At 45.6% G+C, this 16148-nt stretch overlaps 1 protein-coding gene across 2 annotated transcripts in view; it reads left to right on the plus strand.

The window, feature by feature from the left end:
* The first annotated feature begins 10490 nt into the window (after positions 1–10490).
* The window catches only part of LOC134944660 (intelectin-1-like), a 75419-nt gene continuing 69761 nt past the window's right edge, over positions 10491–16148 (plus strand). For both annotated transcript variants that reach the window (XM_063933422.1, XM_063933421.1), the window contains exon 1: positions 10491–10692. The gene's annotated coding sequence lies outside the window, so the exon portion shown is untranslated. The remainder of the gene's footprint in view (positions 10693–16148) is intronic.

The following is a 16148-nucleotide window of genomic DNA, read 5'->3' on the forward strand; positions in this document are numbered from 1 at the left end:
TAGTGACTAGATTTTAGATAGATATTTAGCCTTGGATTTTGAGTCCAAGTACATGATTTTGTATTTTTTGGCATTAAACTGTAACTGACACTCTCTTTACCATTCTTCTAGTCTACCTATATCATCAATCACTTGTTTTATCCCGCCTGGTGTGTCTACCCTGTTGCATGCATTGGTGTCATCTCCAAAAAGGTATACTTTCCTTTTAATACCATTTACAATGTCACCAATAAAGATATTAAAAAGCACTGGTCCACATACAGATCCATGGGTTACTCCACTGGTAACATGTCCCTCCTGTGAATGCACCCCATTTACTACAACTCTCTGTTTTCTATCCTGCAACCAAGATCTTATCCATTCAACCATCTTAGTATCCAATCCTAATGCTTTCAAATTTATTTAACAGTCTGCGATGTGGGACAGTGTCAAAAACTTTACTAAAGTCTATATAAGCTATATCTATGCCCCCTCCACCTTATCTTTTACTTTAGTAACCCAGTCAAAAAAGTCAATAAGATTTGTCTGACATGAACTCCCCCCCCCAGATCATGTCATGATCCTGCTGCATTTGAGATAATCTACAACTTTTTATTTTAAGAGTGTTTCCATCAATCTCCCTATTACTGATGTACGGCTCATTGGTCGGTAGTTGCTTGCTTCTTCCTTGTTTAGACTTTTGTGCAGTGGGACTACGTTTGCTCTTTTCCATTCTTCTTGAATTACTCCTGTAGCTTGTGACTGGTTGAATAATTCTGTTAATGGTGCTAACAGCACCCCCTTAAGGTTTTTTAGTATCCTTGAATGTATCCCATCTGGCCCTATTGATGTATCAACTTTCAGTTTTGAGAATTCTGTTAGGACCTTCTCCTGTGTAAATGTACTTCTTTCTACCTAATTTTTGTGAATATACCTATAACTTAACTGTGGCTCCTTCCCCTCTCTTTCAGTAGTGAATACTAAGCAAACACAATTACTAAGATGATCTTATATTGCATTGTCTCCCTCAACAAGATTCCCACTCTCTATCTTAAGCCTTATTATTCCACCTTTTGTTTCTCTCCTTTCACTTATATACCTAAAAAAGGTTTTCCCCCATTACCCACTGACTGGGCCATTTTCTCCTAAGCTTGTGCCTTTGCACATTTGATTATTTTCTTAGTCTCCTTCTGTGTAACAAGACTCTTTGGGGTAAATTTACTAAGATGGGAGTTCTATTTAAGATGGGATGTTGCCCATAGCAACCAATCAGATTCCAGGTATTATCTTCTAGAAGGTGCTAGATAAATAAGAAGTAGAATCTGATTGGTTGCTATGGGCAACATCCCATCTTAACTAGAACTCCCATCTTAGTAAATTTACCCCTTTGTCTTCATTATTTTGCTTCTGTTTATATTTCTTAAAGGTCGTCTCTTTTGCTTTCACATTACAGTACTTGCTTCTTTCGCAAACCACACTGGCTTCCTTTTTCTTTCCTTTTTACTAATATTTTTGATGCAAAGGTCTGTTGCCTTTAGAATTGCACCTTTTAATTTTTCCCACCTCTCCGGCACTCCTTCCAAGTTCCTCCACTCTGCCAAAAAATCGCTTACACAATTTCCCATCCCTACTAAATCAGCCTTCCTAAAATCTAACACCTTTGCTTTTGTGTGGAATGAGTCGGTCTCACTTTTTTGTTAGATATTATGTCTCCATTTGTAAGTATTAAGTATAACATTGCGTCTTTCCGAGTGGGCTCCCCAATTGCTGGGGGAATGCTCCCTCCAAGGAATTCAGAATGCCCCTACTGCTAATGGAACTTGCAATAGACACCTCCTAGTTTACATCAGGTAGATTAAAGTCTCCCATAATTATTACTTCTACTTTTAATGTATTATACAGAAAACCCAGGTATGGTCTACAGATGTCTCTGTGTGGCATTATCTTGTTTTAGGTGCTTCTGCCACACAACCTACCATGCTTTGGTATGCCCGGTCACATAGCCTTACAATACCATTGGAATGCCCAATAGCTTGTATTTGGGAGCTTTGTACAGAGGAAAATAGGAAGTTCCTGTAGGTGGCCAGCTCCTGTATAGTAACAAGTGACCCCAGACCACAACCTTCTTGTGATCAAGGGGCCTGATTCAGATGAGGTTGGTGTTGCTATTGCTGCTGCTCACATGAAAGCAGCAGCGATAGCACTAATATGGTAACGCAGCGGGGGGCATCACAACTCCTGCATTACTGATCTGAGCTGCGTTCTGGGACACAGTATCGGATCATCTCCAACATCATCGGCTAGCTGCATGACCCAGGAGGTCACGGAAGCCGGTTGCCTCAGGAGCTACCAAGAGGGCAGGAAATCTCTGTCCTCTGAAGGACATCCTGGTCTCTCCTCTCCCCTTCAATAGCAGTGACATGCCTCCATTTTGAGGAAAGGAGACCTTCACCACTCCCTCCCTGCCCCCAAATGGGAGCAGACTGTCAATCAAAGACTGACTGCTGCTGTTTTGTGTCGCAGGACCCGTTTAGTCAGTCGCAGAGCAGGTCCTGCTCATGCGCAAAGTACCGACTATCGGTACTTTGTGGCACAGGACAGCACACCGTCCCCATGAGACATGCAGCCATTTGCTTACTATAAGATCATGGATGCATTGGGTTGGGTCTTATCTTCTAGTTCAGGGAAGAAAGAAGATGCTCTGCCAACACTCCAGAGGTTGTTTATCAGACACATTAGTGTTTGTTAGATAGGAAGAGGAGGAAGTCCAAGGGGAAAGCAGGAACATCAGGGGCCCTGGTACATGCAGTTACATAATATGTTAAAGAGATGAGAGAAAAGCTCTTCACCTAAATGTACATTTTGTAACATTATACTTACTTTATTTTATTTTTTTAGTAGATGCTCACAGACACTGGCACAACAAAATATAAACCTATGGAAGAAAAAACAATTTGTGTTCCCTAATGCACACTGAGTGAAAAATAATAACACTACATAATAGTCAGATAATACAGAGATCTTAGTTGCGTATATCTGCAGATATAGGGTTAAGCCCCCAGGCCGATCGAACAAGGCTTCTCCGTCACTGGGGGTCCCTAATACTAGGTATGGGTCCGGGGTGCAGGACCCCATCATGCCGGCACAGGTGGGCTACCCCAGGTCAGCACACAGGTGAAAATTAATAAGAGTTAATAAGAAGCACAGAAGTGCTGTGTTAGTGGTGTGATTAAAATACAAACATATATACAAAGTGATAGGGAAAATCATAAGTGGTAATAAAGTGTTAGGGTGTGCCGACCTGAAGCCGCCCAGCCATCAGTGGCATGCGGTGAGGTCACTGGCTGGGGAGGCACTGAGAAAATATATATAGTGGTCGAAGTGGAAATTTTGAAGTGGGGGTATGGAAAAGACAAGGACGCAATTATGCACGCCGAAGGTGTGCGCGTGCTCCAGAAAAGGGTACGTGGTCACCCAAAAGGTGGCGTGTCCCTTTCACATTATAGCACACGGTACGAGCTGAAATTTACATTATAGCGCACTGAATGAGCCAAAACTCACATTGTAGCACACTGAATGAGCCAAAATTCACATTGTAGCACACTGAATGAGCCGAAACTCACATTGTAGCACACTGAATGAGCAGAAATTCACATTGTAGCACACTGAATGAGCCGAAATTCACATTGTAGCACACTGAATGAGCCGAAACTAACATTGTAGCACACTGAATGAGCCGAAATTCACATTGTAGCATACTGAATGAGCCGAAATTCACATTGTAGCACACTGAATAAGCCGAAATTCACATTGTAGCACACTGAATGAGCCGAAATTCACATTGTAGCACACTGAATGAGCCGAAACTCACATTGTAGCACACTGAATGAGCCGAAATTCACATTGTAGCACACTGAATGAGCCGAAATTTACATTGTAGCACACTGAATGAGCCGAAATTCACATTGTAGCATACTGAATGAGCCGAAATTCACATTGTAGCACACTGAACGAGCCGAAACTCACATTGTAGCACACTGAATGAGCCAAAACTCACATTGTAGCACACGGTACGAGCCAAAATTTACATTATAGCGCACTGAATGAGCCAAAACTCACATTGTAGCACACTGAATGAGCCGAAATTCACATTGTAGCACACTGAATGAGCCGATACTCACATTGTAGCACACTAAATGAGCCGAAATTCACATTGTAGCATACTGAATGAGCCGAAATTCACATTGTAGCACACTGAATGAGCCAAAACTCACATTGTAGCACACTGAATGAGCCGAAATTCACATTGTAGCACACTGAATGAGCCGAAATTCACATTGTAGCACATTGAATGAGCCGAAATTCACATTGTAGCACACTGAATGAGCCAAAACTCACATTTTAGCACACTGAATGAGCCGAAATTCACATTGTAGCATACTGAATGAGCCGAAATTCACATTATAGCACACTGAATAAGCCGAAACTCACATTGTAGCACACTGAATGATCCGAAACTCACATTGTAGCACACTGAATGAGCCGAAATTCACATTGTAGCACACTGAATAAGCCGAAATTCACATTGTTGCACACTAAATGAGCCGAAATTCATATTACAGCACACTGAATGAGCCGAAATTCACATTGTAGCACAATGAATGAGTTGAAATTCACCTTGTAGCACACTGAATGAGCCGAAGCTCACATTGTAGCACACTGAATGAGCCGAAACTCACATTGTAGCACACTGAATGAGCCGAAACTCACATTGTAGCACACTGAATGAGCCGAAATTCACATTGTAGCACACTGAATGAGCCGAAATTCACATTGTAGCACACTGAATGAGCCGAAATTCACATTGTAGCACACTGAATGAGCCGAAGCTCACATTGTAGCACACTGAATGAGCCAAAACTCACATTTTAGCACACTGAATGAGCCGAAGCTCACATTGTAGCACATTGAATGAGCCGAAATTCACATTGTAGCACACTGAATGAGCCGAAATTCACATTGTAGCACACTGAATGAGCCGAAATTCACATTGTAGCACAATGAACGAGCCGAAATTCACCTTGTAGCACACTGAATGAGCCGAAGCTCACATTGTAGCACATTGAATGAGCCGAAATTTACATTGTAGCACACTGAATGAGCCGAAATTCACATTGTAGCACACTGAATGAGCCGAAACTCACATTGTAGCACAATGAATGAGCCGAAATTCACATTGTAGCACACTGAATGAGCCGAAACTCACATTGTAGCACACTGAATGATCCGAAACTCACATTGTAGCACACTGAATGAGCCGAAATTCACCTTGTAGCACACTGAATGAGCCGAAATTCACATTGTAGCACACTAAATGAGCCAAAATTCACATTACAGCACATTGAATGAGCCGAAATTCACATTGTAGCACAATGACTGAGCCGAAATTCACATTTTAGCACACTGAATGAGCCAAAACTCACATTATAGCACACTGAATGAGCCGAAATTCACATTGTAGCACACTAAATGAGCCGAAATTCATATTACAGCACACTGAATGAGCCGAAATTCACATTGTAGCACAATGAATGAGCCGAAATTCACCTTGTAGCACACTGAATGAGCCGAAAATCACATTGTAGCACACTGAATGAGCCGAAACTCACATTGCAGCACACTGAATGAGCCGAAATTCACATTGTAGCACACTGAATGAGCCGAAATTCACATTGTAGCACAATGAATGAGCCGAAATTCACATTGTAGCACACTGAACGAGCCGAAACTCACATTGTAGCACAATGAATGAGCTGAAATTCACCTTGTAGCACACTGAATAAGCTGAAGCTCACATTGTAGCACACTGAATGAGCCGAAATTCACATTGTAGCACACTGAATGAGCCGAAATTCACATTGTAGCACACTGATTGAGCCAAAACTCACATTGTAGCACACTGAATGAGCCGAAATTCACATTGTAGCATACTGAATGAGCCGAAATTCACATTATAGCACACGGAATGAGCCGAAACTCACATTGTAGCACACTGAATGATCCGAAACTCACATTGTAGCACACTGAATGAGCCGAAATTCACATTGTAGCATACTGAATGAGCCGAAATTCACATTGTAGCACACTAAATGAGCCGAAATTCATATTACAGCACACTGAATGAGCCGAAATTCACATTGTAGCACAATGAATGAGCCGAAATTCACCTTGTAGCACACTGAATGAGCCGAAGCTCACATTGTAGCACACTGAATGAGCCGAAACTCACATTGTAGCACACTGAATGAGCCGAAACTCACATTGTAGCACACTAAATGAGCCGAAATTCACATTGTAGCACACTGAATGAGCCGAAATTCAATTTGTAGCACATTGAATGAGCCGAAATTCACATTGTAGCACAATGAACGAGCCGAAATTCACCTTGTAGCACACTGAATGAGCCGAAGCTCACATTGTGGCACATTGAATGAGCTGAAATTTACATTGTAGCACACTGAATGAGCCAAAATTCACATTGTAGCACACTGAATGAGCCGAAACTCACATTGTAGCACACTGAATGAGCCGAAAGTCACATTGTAGCACACTGAATGAGCCGAAACTCACATTGTAGCACACTGAATGATCCGAAACTCACATTGTAGCACACTGAATGAGCCGAAATTCACCTTGTAGCACACTGAATGAGCCGAAATTCACATTGTAGCACACTAAATGAGCCGAAATTCACATTACAGCACATTGAATGAGCCGAAATTCACATTGTAGCACAATGACTGAGCCGAAATTCACATTTTAGCACACTGAATGAGCCGAAACTCACATTTTAGCACACTGAATGAGCCGAAATTCACATTGTAGCACACTAAATGAGCCGAAATTCATATTACAGCACACTGAATGAGCCGAAATTCACATTGTAGCACAATGAATGAGCCGAAATTCACCTTGTAGCACACTGAATGAGCCGAAGCTCACATTGTAGCACACTGAATGAGCCGAAACTCACATTGTAGCACACTGAATGAGCCGAAATTCACATTGTAGCACACTGAATGAGCCGAAATTCACATTGTAGCACAATAAATGAGCCAAAATTCACATTGTAGCACACTGAATGAGCCGAAATTCACATTGTAGCACACTGAATGAGCCGAAACTCACATTGTAGCACACTGAATGAGCCGAAATTCACATTTTAGCACACTGAATGAGCCGAAACTCACATTTTAGCAAAATGAAAAAGCCGAAATTCACATTGTAGCACACTGAATGAGCCGAAATTCACATTATAGCACACTGAATGAGCCGAAATTCACATTGTAGCACACTGAATGAGCCGAAATTCACATTGTAGCACACTGAATGAGCCGAAATTCATATTACAGCACACTGAATGAGCCGAAATTCACATTGTAGCACAATGAATGAGCTGAAATTCACCTTGTAGCACACTGAATGAGCCGAAGCTCACATTGTAGCACACTGAATGAGCCAAAACTCACATTGTAGCACACTGAATGAGCCGAAACTCACATTGTAGCACACTGAATGAGACGAAATTCACATTGTAGCACACTGAGACGAAATTCACATTGTGGCACACTGAATGAGCCAAAATTCACATTGTAGCACACTGAACGAGCCGAAATTCACATTGTAGCACACTGAACAAGCCGAAATTCACATTGTAGCACAATGAATGAGCCGAAATTCACCTTGTAGCACACTGAATGAGCCGAAGCTCACATTGTAACACACTAAATGAGCCGAAATTCACATTGTAGCACACTGAATGAGCCAAAATTCACATTGTAGCACACTGAATGAGCCAAAACTCACATTGTAGCACACTGAATGAGCCGGAATTCACGTTGTAGCACACTGAATGAGCTGACATTCACATTGTAGCACACTGAATGAGCTGAAATTGTGACAGCAGGGACAGCCAGAGTGACAGCAGGGACAGGGAGAGAGAGTGACGACAGGGAGAGAGAGAGTGACGACAGTGACAGCAGGAAGAGAGAGAGTGACGAGCGTGACAGCAGGGAGAGAGAGAGTGACGAGAGTGACAGCAGGGAGAGAGTGACGAGAATGACAGCAGGGAGAGAGAGAGTGACGACAGTGACAGCAGGGAGAGAGAGAGTGACAATAGGGACAGGGAGAGTAACCACAGGGAGAGAGGGTGACAGCAGGGGAACATTACCTGACTGTGGTCGGCGGAGGCACCAATGGGCAGCAGCGGTGAGGTCCCTCTGACTGCCATTTGTTGCGGGTGGCGGCGGGCGGTGGTGGGCAGCTGGTGGCGGTGAGCAGCTGGCGGCGGTGAGCGGCGGGTGGTACCTGCTCCAGTAGTGCAGCAGCAGGCAGCCATGGCCCCTTCAGAGTCCCCTGTTCCACACTGACACCGTGGGCTGGATTTCATGCACTGGTGGGACCCTTCCCAGATGACAGGGGGAGGGCAATCCACCACTGCCTCCACCAGTTCCCTGGCATCGCGGGAGGGCTGGGAGCGAGAGGTTACACCGTTGAGGCACATTTCCCAGACGACAGGAGGGGGGGGAATGGGGGGGGGGCAATCCGCCACTGTCTCCCCCAGTTCCCTAGCATCGCGGGAGGGCTGGGAGCAGGAGGACACCGAGCGGCATCCAGGCACAGCGGGTGGCTGCGGCTATGTAGGGCCACCGCAGCGCCCTCCTCGGTCTGCTGTCTACGCGGCTGGCCCTGGCTTCAACTCTGGGTCCCGCTGCCTCTTCACCCCGCTGCGCTACTGTAACTGTGGTGACAGCTCCACAGTAGCGCCGGGTCCTGCTGCCTCTTCAGGTGATTGGACGAGCGGATCCAGCACTGGATCCGCTGTCCAATCACATCTGCCTCGCTGACAGGGGCGGGTTTCCCCTGTCAACGAGGCACTTGGATAAGTGCCGCTTTCCGCTCCGGTTTTCAATGGGCTTTGACAGCCCAGTGCTTGGCCCCGCCCCTCCAGCTTGAACCAGTTCCTATAGTTAACGGGAGGCACTGTTATCAGTGCCTCCCAAACTACTTTTTTGGCTTAAAATGATTAAGATAAGATAAAGAAATTACTTATGACACAGAATATGCGTCATAAGTATCTTCTTTATATTATTTTAATCATTAATGACAGGGGAGGCACTGCCTCCCCTGCCTCCCCTGACTGCACGTCCCTGCCAGCCATACCGACACAGGGGCCACCGCACCCCACACCCACCCCATAAATAATTACACATATGTCTGGGTCTAAATTGCCAGTGTAAGGCCACATGATAATGGCTCCTACAATATCTGAGAGCCAGCTCACCTGGAGACACCCCTGACTTCTCCAATGGCACTCTGGAGTCAGCAATCCCTCCTAATGCTGACCCATCCATGCCTCTCTAAACACAATGCACATATGATGGTGAGCTGCTCAATCAGATTGTGATTTCACTCAGGTGCTAAAAGGGAGGGGTAATTCTGTGGAAGAAAAAACAATTTGTGTTCCCTAATGCACACTGAGTGAAAAATAATAATACTACATAATAATCAGTGCCTCTGGACTGGCTGAGCTGGATGGCTTTAGTGTGGCATACCTTTACATTCTATTAACACTTTTCACACTAATTTCTTTAACACTATTTCTCCATTTTAATTACATTTAATTTTTGTATCACCTCCTTCATAGCTTCGGCTTCCTAACATTAATTTATTAACACTATAGTTTTTTCACTGGTATGCTGCCATGGGCTTTCTGGCTTATGCTGGTGTTTTGGGATGCCACACCCTGCACCTAGATATAGCGCTAGGGACCCCAAATATACAGAGACGCCTTGATGCGTCTTTGGGGCTTAACCATACATTTGTGCAAATATATGTAACGAAGATCTCTGAATTCTATTATTATGTGGGATTTACATCTAGTTACTGTTATCATTCAGTGTGCTGGGGGAAACAAAATGCCTTTTTTTCTATCTAATATTACCACTCTGTGAAGTTTTCATCCAAATCTATCCAGTAGATGGCTCAGAACTGGCTCCCCGGGACAAAGTTCTGCCTAGCGTACACCAAACCATAAATCCACTAAAACCTGGCCAGGATCCATTTGGACCACCTTGCCTTGGTTTTATCCCAATCTGTGCAAAGGTGTCTGAATGCATAACCAGACAGACAAACAGACCAATTAATTTTATATATAAGCTATAAAGAGTAACATATTTCTATTTTTCACTTTTACATGTATAAATAAGATTTAGATATACTTTATAATGTGTTTAGTGTTTACCTGTTCTGTTTATTTAATTTTCCAGGTATATTCAGGGCTGTAAATATAATTTGATATCCTCTATTATTGTGGAGTATGATATCACTGCCATGTACCAATGTGATGATTCTCATCCTGTTTATGATAATGTGCAGAACATCAGGAAACAGATGATAGTGTTAAATGAAAAAAATGCAGTATGTAAAAGAATTTGTATCAAGAGTTATACAATTCAGTTCCCAAAAGGATTCATAAGCGTGTTTATTTTTCAATGTTCTGACTATAGCAATGGGACACAATGTTTCCTGCCCCTGTGTCTGAAATATCTCTGTGTAAGGACTTTGGAGAACAATATAAAGCAGATATTACATTAAGGGAAAACAGAATTTATTATTCCCTTCGGTAAGAAAAGAAGAAAATATCCTGGATTGGTAAGAAAATCAACTCTTTACTACACATATATTTTGTGTGTGTGTGTGTTGCTTTGGCCATAGCAACATACTGTATGCACTGTGTACTCCAGTGCAGTAGTATATCTAGACCAGAGGTTCTCAAACTCGGTCCTCGGGGGCACACACAGTGCATGTTTTGCAGGTAACCCAGCAGGTGCACAGGTGTATTAATTACTCACTGACACATTTTAAAAGGTCCACAGGTGGAGTTAATTATTTCACTTGCGATTCTGTGAGGAGACCTGCAAAACATGCACTGTGTGGGCCCCCGAGGACCGAGTTTGAGAACCTCTGCTCTAGCATATGCAACAATGACTTCAGGTGGAGAATGGACCCAGGCTTCCTCTAGCAATAATTGCCCCAGTTCATACTGCAGAGAGAGTGGGCCTAATTCAGACCTGATCGTAGGTGTGCTAAATTTAGCACATCTGCGATCAGTCACACAGACATGTGGGGGGACGCCCAGGTCTGCCCCGCATGGCAGGCCTGCATTCCCCCCCCCCCCCCCCTGCACAAGTACAAAAGCATTGCACAGCGGCAATGCTTTTGTACTTTAGGAGTAGCTCCCTGCCAGCTCAGGAGCTACTCGTCACTGTGAGGGTCGCAGCGGCTACGTGTGCCCCCCCCCCCCCCCCCCCCCCCCCAACAGTCCGGGCATGCCTGCATTGCCCGGACTGCACCCCCTAAACGGCGGCCAAGTGCCGCCGGCTTGCCCCCTTCCGCCCAGCGACCACCTCTGCCTGTCAATCAGGCAGAGGCAATCGCAGGGCTGAGACAGCCTTTGGCTGTCTGGTATGCGTCGGCGCACTTCGGTGACGGCGCATACGCAGTTCAGACCTGATCGCTGCTGTGCGAAAACTCACAGCAGCGATCAGATCTGAATTAGCCCCAGAGAGAGAGCACTTCCCCAACGTCCACTAATAGTCCAGGTTTCAAGGTTAGCCATACTTGAGCACAGGTGACTTCATCGGTACCTCAGTTATTTTGATTTGCACATCTGTGATCAAGCATGGATAAATCCTGGACTGTCAGTGTGCCTTGAAGACCAAGGTTGGGAAACTGATATACTGTAGAGTATTTCCTAACAAAGGCTTAACATCCATGGTAGTGGGTCTAGCTGCTACAGGGTCAGTCTTCCCTATAAAATCACCATGTATGTATTTATTTTTTACTCTTGAGGACCCTTACAAATTTTTTATTGTGGAATCACAATATTCTGAAGTCTGTGGGGTAGATGTATGAAATGTCGATATGGGGGAGAAGTGGCATCAGCACATGCTATGTATTGCGGCTGTGGTGGGTGCTGAATGACAGGGGCTCTATGATCTCCTGTCTATATCTGTGCTGCTATATGAAATGTAGCATATCGATATAATATCGATGTGCTACATTTCATATAACTGTTGATCCCAGCTAGAGCACACAGCACATCAACTTAGCACTAAGCTGATGCGCTGTGTGCTCTAGCTGGGATCAACAGAAAGGTGAATTTTCACTCCTCTCCAGCAAACGAGATGTTCTTACATCTCGTCAATGTACCTTCCGACTTTGTCTCGGTAAAGAGGCGAAGCAGCAAGAGCTATAGTGCCATTATAGTTCATCTACCTCTTATAGTACATCTAACCCTGTGTATCAATATCTAATAATTTATAGTGCACTAGCTGTAAAGCGTAATGGAATATGCTGACACTAGATAAGTAATACCACTTTCACACCGCCTGAGGCGAGTCGCAGCCGGGAGCCTGACCCGGGAGCTTCCAGGGTGCGACCTGCCTCAGGCGCCCCGCTGCCGCTGTCTGCAATCTGGCATATTGCCAGGTTGGTAACGTCAACGGTGACGCGGTGGGGGCGGCACTTGGAGATCACATATTCTCCAAGCGCCGCCCGTACTCACACAGTGAACGGGAAATGGGTTGCATCAACATGGCTCCTGTTCACACCGCATAACGAGCTGGGTTGAACACGAGTTCAACCCTGCTCGCTACCAGGGTTGAAATACCGGTTATTTTTACCTTGGCACCTTTCAGACCGCACATGAACATGGGTTATGCACGCTCATGTGCCAATAACCCGTGTTCATAGCTGGCGGTCTGAAAGGGGTATGACTGTGATAAGACGGTAAGTTGGTAGTGAAGTCAGTGTAGATGTCGGTGTTGGTCGTATCTATTTCCCCACCGATATTGGCTTGCTCCTGAGCTCACTTACTGGCTTCAGGCAGAAGGGCCGAGGACTCCAAGAGACAACCCAAAATCACCACACATTTGGACGGTGACTAGGTGTTTATTTTGCAGAAAAGCACTGGTCACTGCTCTGGGTTTCATTAGGTTAAATGGCAGGGTTTAACACACACATAAAAGACTATAACAATGCAAGATACAACACACAGTGGCATATATATAACAGCAGAAGATACACCCGTAATAGAAGACAGTAACGAATACGGTTCTGGTAAAGTGACATGCAAATCAAATCAATGCAATTGCAAATAGAACGTACTCTCCTTAATTACTGAAATACTATAATACCCTGAATTGTCCACTGGGTGGTGTTAGAAGTCTCTATTACCAAGTCTCTATACCTGTGGCCCCATTATGTACCAGTCAATGCTTTGTCCACTACAGGCTCTTACAGGGCACGATAAAAAGTGTAAATACTCGTTAAAGTTCCTCACAAATAGAATCCGCTGCCTATTAACAGTCTGTTGAAGTGATAAAGTAAGCAGAGGCAGAGCCGTAGCAAGAGTTGCAGGTTTTAGCTTATCATGCAGGCAAGTTATATAATACCCCTTTCACATGGCACAAATAACCCGGTATCGACACGGCATATTGCCGTGTCGACACGGGTCAGTGTGCGATGTGAAAGCACTTTCGGCGAAATAGCGGGTCGCCTGACCCGGTAATTCAACCCGGTATAAAAGAAGGATTATACCCGGGTTGAATACCGGGTCAGGTGCAGTGTGAATGGGAGCCGCGTCGATGCGACACGGTTCTCATTCACAGCACAGGGAGAGGCGGCGCAGGAGATGAGCTCATCTCCCAGCGCCGCCTCCACCCCCGCCCCTGCTGCTGCTGCGCCCTCCCCCCCCCCCCCCCCCGCTGCTATGGCAACCGACCCGGTATATTGCCGGGTCGGAAAGCCAGCAGAGGGGAGCAAATGCCGGATCCCACCCGGTAAGGACACGTTTCTTTTACCGGGTGGGATCCGGCATTTGCGATCTGCTTGCGGTATAAGTCAGTCAGAAAGCATTATACAGTAATAGCTCATGCAGTTCCTTTCTCTTCCTCACAGTTATGTAAGCAGAAAGTTACACAGTTCATAGTGTAGTTAGGTAGCAGCAGGTGAGGAAGAAGCAGTGATTACACAGCTCTAGGGCTGACATCAGAAATTGTGGGGCCTGGGAATGACAAAATAGACCCCCCCCCCCCCCACACACACACACACACACAAAAAAAAAAAGATTCCGCCACACCACTCCACCCCTATGTGAGGTCACACATCATGATGTTACATGTAGGTGGAGCATTGCAGACCTGCAGGAACGCTTTACAGAGCTGATGTGCAGGTAAAGGCTTGTTTTATGTCCTTCCTGCGCATCATCCCGCTGTTATTGCACTGCCTGTGCAGCTCTCCAGGTATTGGCGGTAGGAGCAAGGGGTGGGCAACTCTTTCGTTAAGGGCCCGGAACTCCAGTCCCCGCAGTGTCCCCCCCCTACCTGATGGCTATCCTGCACAGCTCATTTTAGTGAAATTAAGCAAGCATGCAGAGAGGAACAGTTCAAGCAGGGTATATTGACAGCTCAGTTTACTCTGTCTCACTGGTTATCACTGAGCTGGGGTACTCCCACACTTCATAATCTGCAATAGTCTCTCCTCTTGCAATAAGTGTGACTCTTGGCTAATAAACAGTCGCTCTCTCCCTCTACGTTGCTGTATGTCACTTTGTTCACACAGCAGTAGATAATGAATAATTGTCTCCGGTTAGTAAATGTGGAGGGAGGTGTTCTGGTTGCACTTTTCTGTAGGTAACTCAGTCTCTAAAAAGGGCTGCAAGAGAAAGGGTGAAGTAACACCTATTGAGCCACCCCAATAACTAAGAAGCGGATTTGCTGGGATGTGGGCTAGCAGCCATTGTTTGGGCTGACCGATCACTTCTGTAACGGATAGGACTGTTACAGGATGGCACTGATGCTGACACTTTATGTATAACTGGGTGATCGGAGGTAAAGTGAGGAGAGTAAGTACCTGGTGATGGCGGGCACTGCCACTGGCCACTCACCCTGCTCCACACACGACTGAATCTCCTCACAATCTCTGGTCACTGTCTCGATCCCGGTCGCTGTCTTCGTGTCTGCGCATTGCAAACACTGGTCTGACAGCAGCTCCGTCCCTACCGCGTGGCACTGTCACTTTCCGTGGCTGGACTCATCCTTTCCTCTCTGTGTCTCTCTGTGCAGGGCCATCTTAACAGCAGTGTAGGCCCCTGGGCACAGCAATGCACTGGGCCCCCTACCCATCCTCCAGCGGTAGGGGTGAGGGGTGCTATCAGCATCAGCTTTGATGTACCGCATGTGGTAGGGGGTGTTCTGTCTTCCACTCAGCATGTAGGACCTGGAGCAGTAATTTCTGCTAATAACTCCTTTACTGCACAGATGGGGCTAAACTGTAGAAGGGGGCATTGGGCTGAATGAAGAAGCCCTGTTACATGACTTCCAGGGTGGCAGGGGGTGTTTAATACGTAGGAGAGGGGTGGATAGTGGAGTGGGCTTAATATTTATAATTTTCCGGTGGGAGGGCAGCTTGCTTGACTGCAGATATCTCAAGTTCCTGAAAAAATATTTCTTAACCTTGAATGAGATTAAAAAAACTAGAGAGTTCCACCTTTCAGGTGGTTCTGGGGACTTGGGGATCAGAGTTTAGGAGCCAGAGCAATTCAACAATGAAAATCTAAAACTGCATATTAGGCGTGTGGAGCTGGATCAGGGACCAGCTGCTTGAAGGCTGATTGTCACGATCCGGGTATCTGGACGCCATTTCTTACCTATCAGATGCCTCCTAAGGCTGGCTCAGCGCTCCAGGACCGGATCCCATCTGTTATCCTGATGTGCACATTCCCGCATCCTCTCCTGTCTCTCTGGACGCAGTCACAGTAATGCCTTATACATCTGGCATGGCGTCTCCCGCGGCCTCCGCCGCCGTCCCTGAGCTTCTGCATTCAGAGTGGCGATTACGTCAGCCGCGGCCTCCGCTGTGTCCTCGTGGTCGGATGTGCATCTGTCAGCCTGGCGTCTCCTGTCTCCGGTGGCCGGCGCCGCCATTACTGTTTTCCAGACCACATGGATTACAATCCAAACTTCCCTCCAAGTGTCTGCATGGGCGCAGCCATCTTGGATTCTGTCAGCTGATCATTCCTACCAATCCGTTGTCAGTATTATTAA

Source organism: Pseudophryne corroboree, chromosome 7, assembly GCF_028390025.1.
Source record: "Pseudophryne corroboree isolate aPseCor3 chromosome 7, aPseCor3.hap2, whole genome shotgun sequence".
NCBI classification, from domain to species: Eukaryota; Metazoa; Chordata; class Amphibia; order Anura; family Myobatrachidae; genus Pseudophryne; species Pseudophryne corroboree.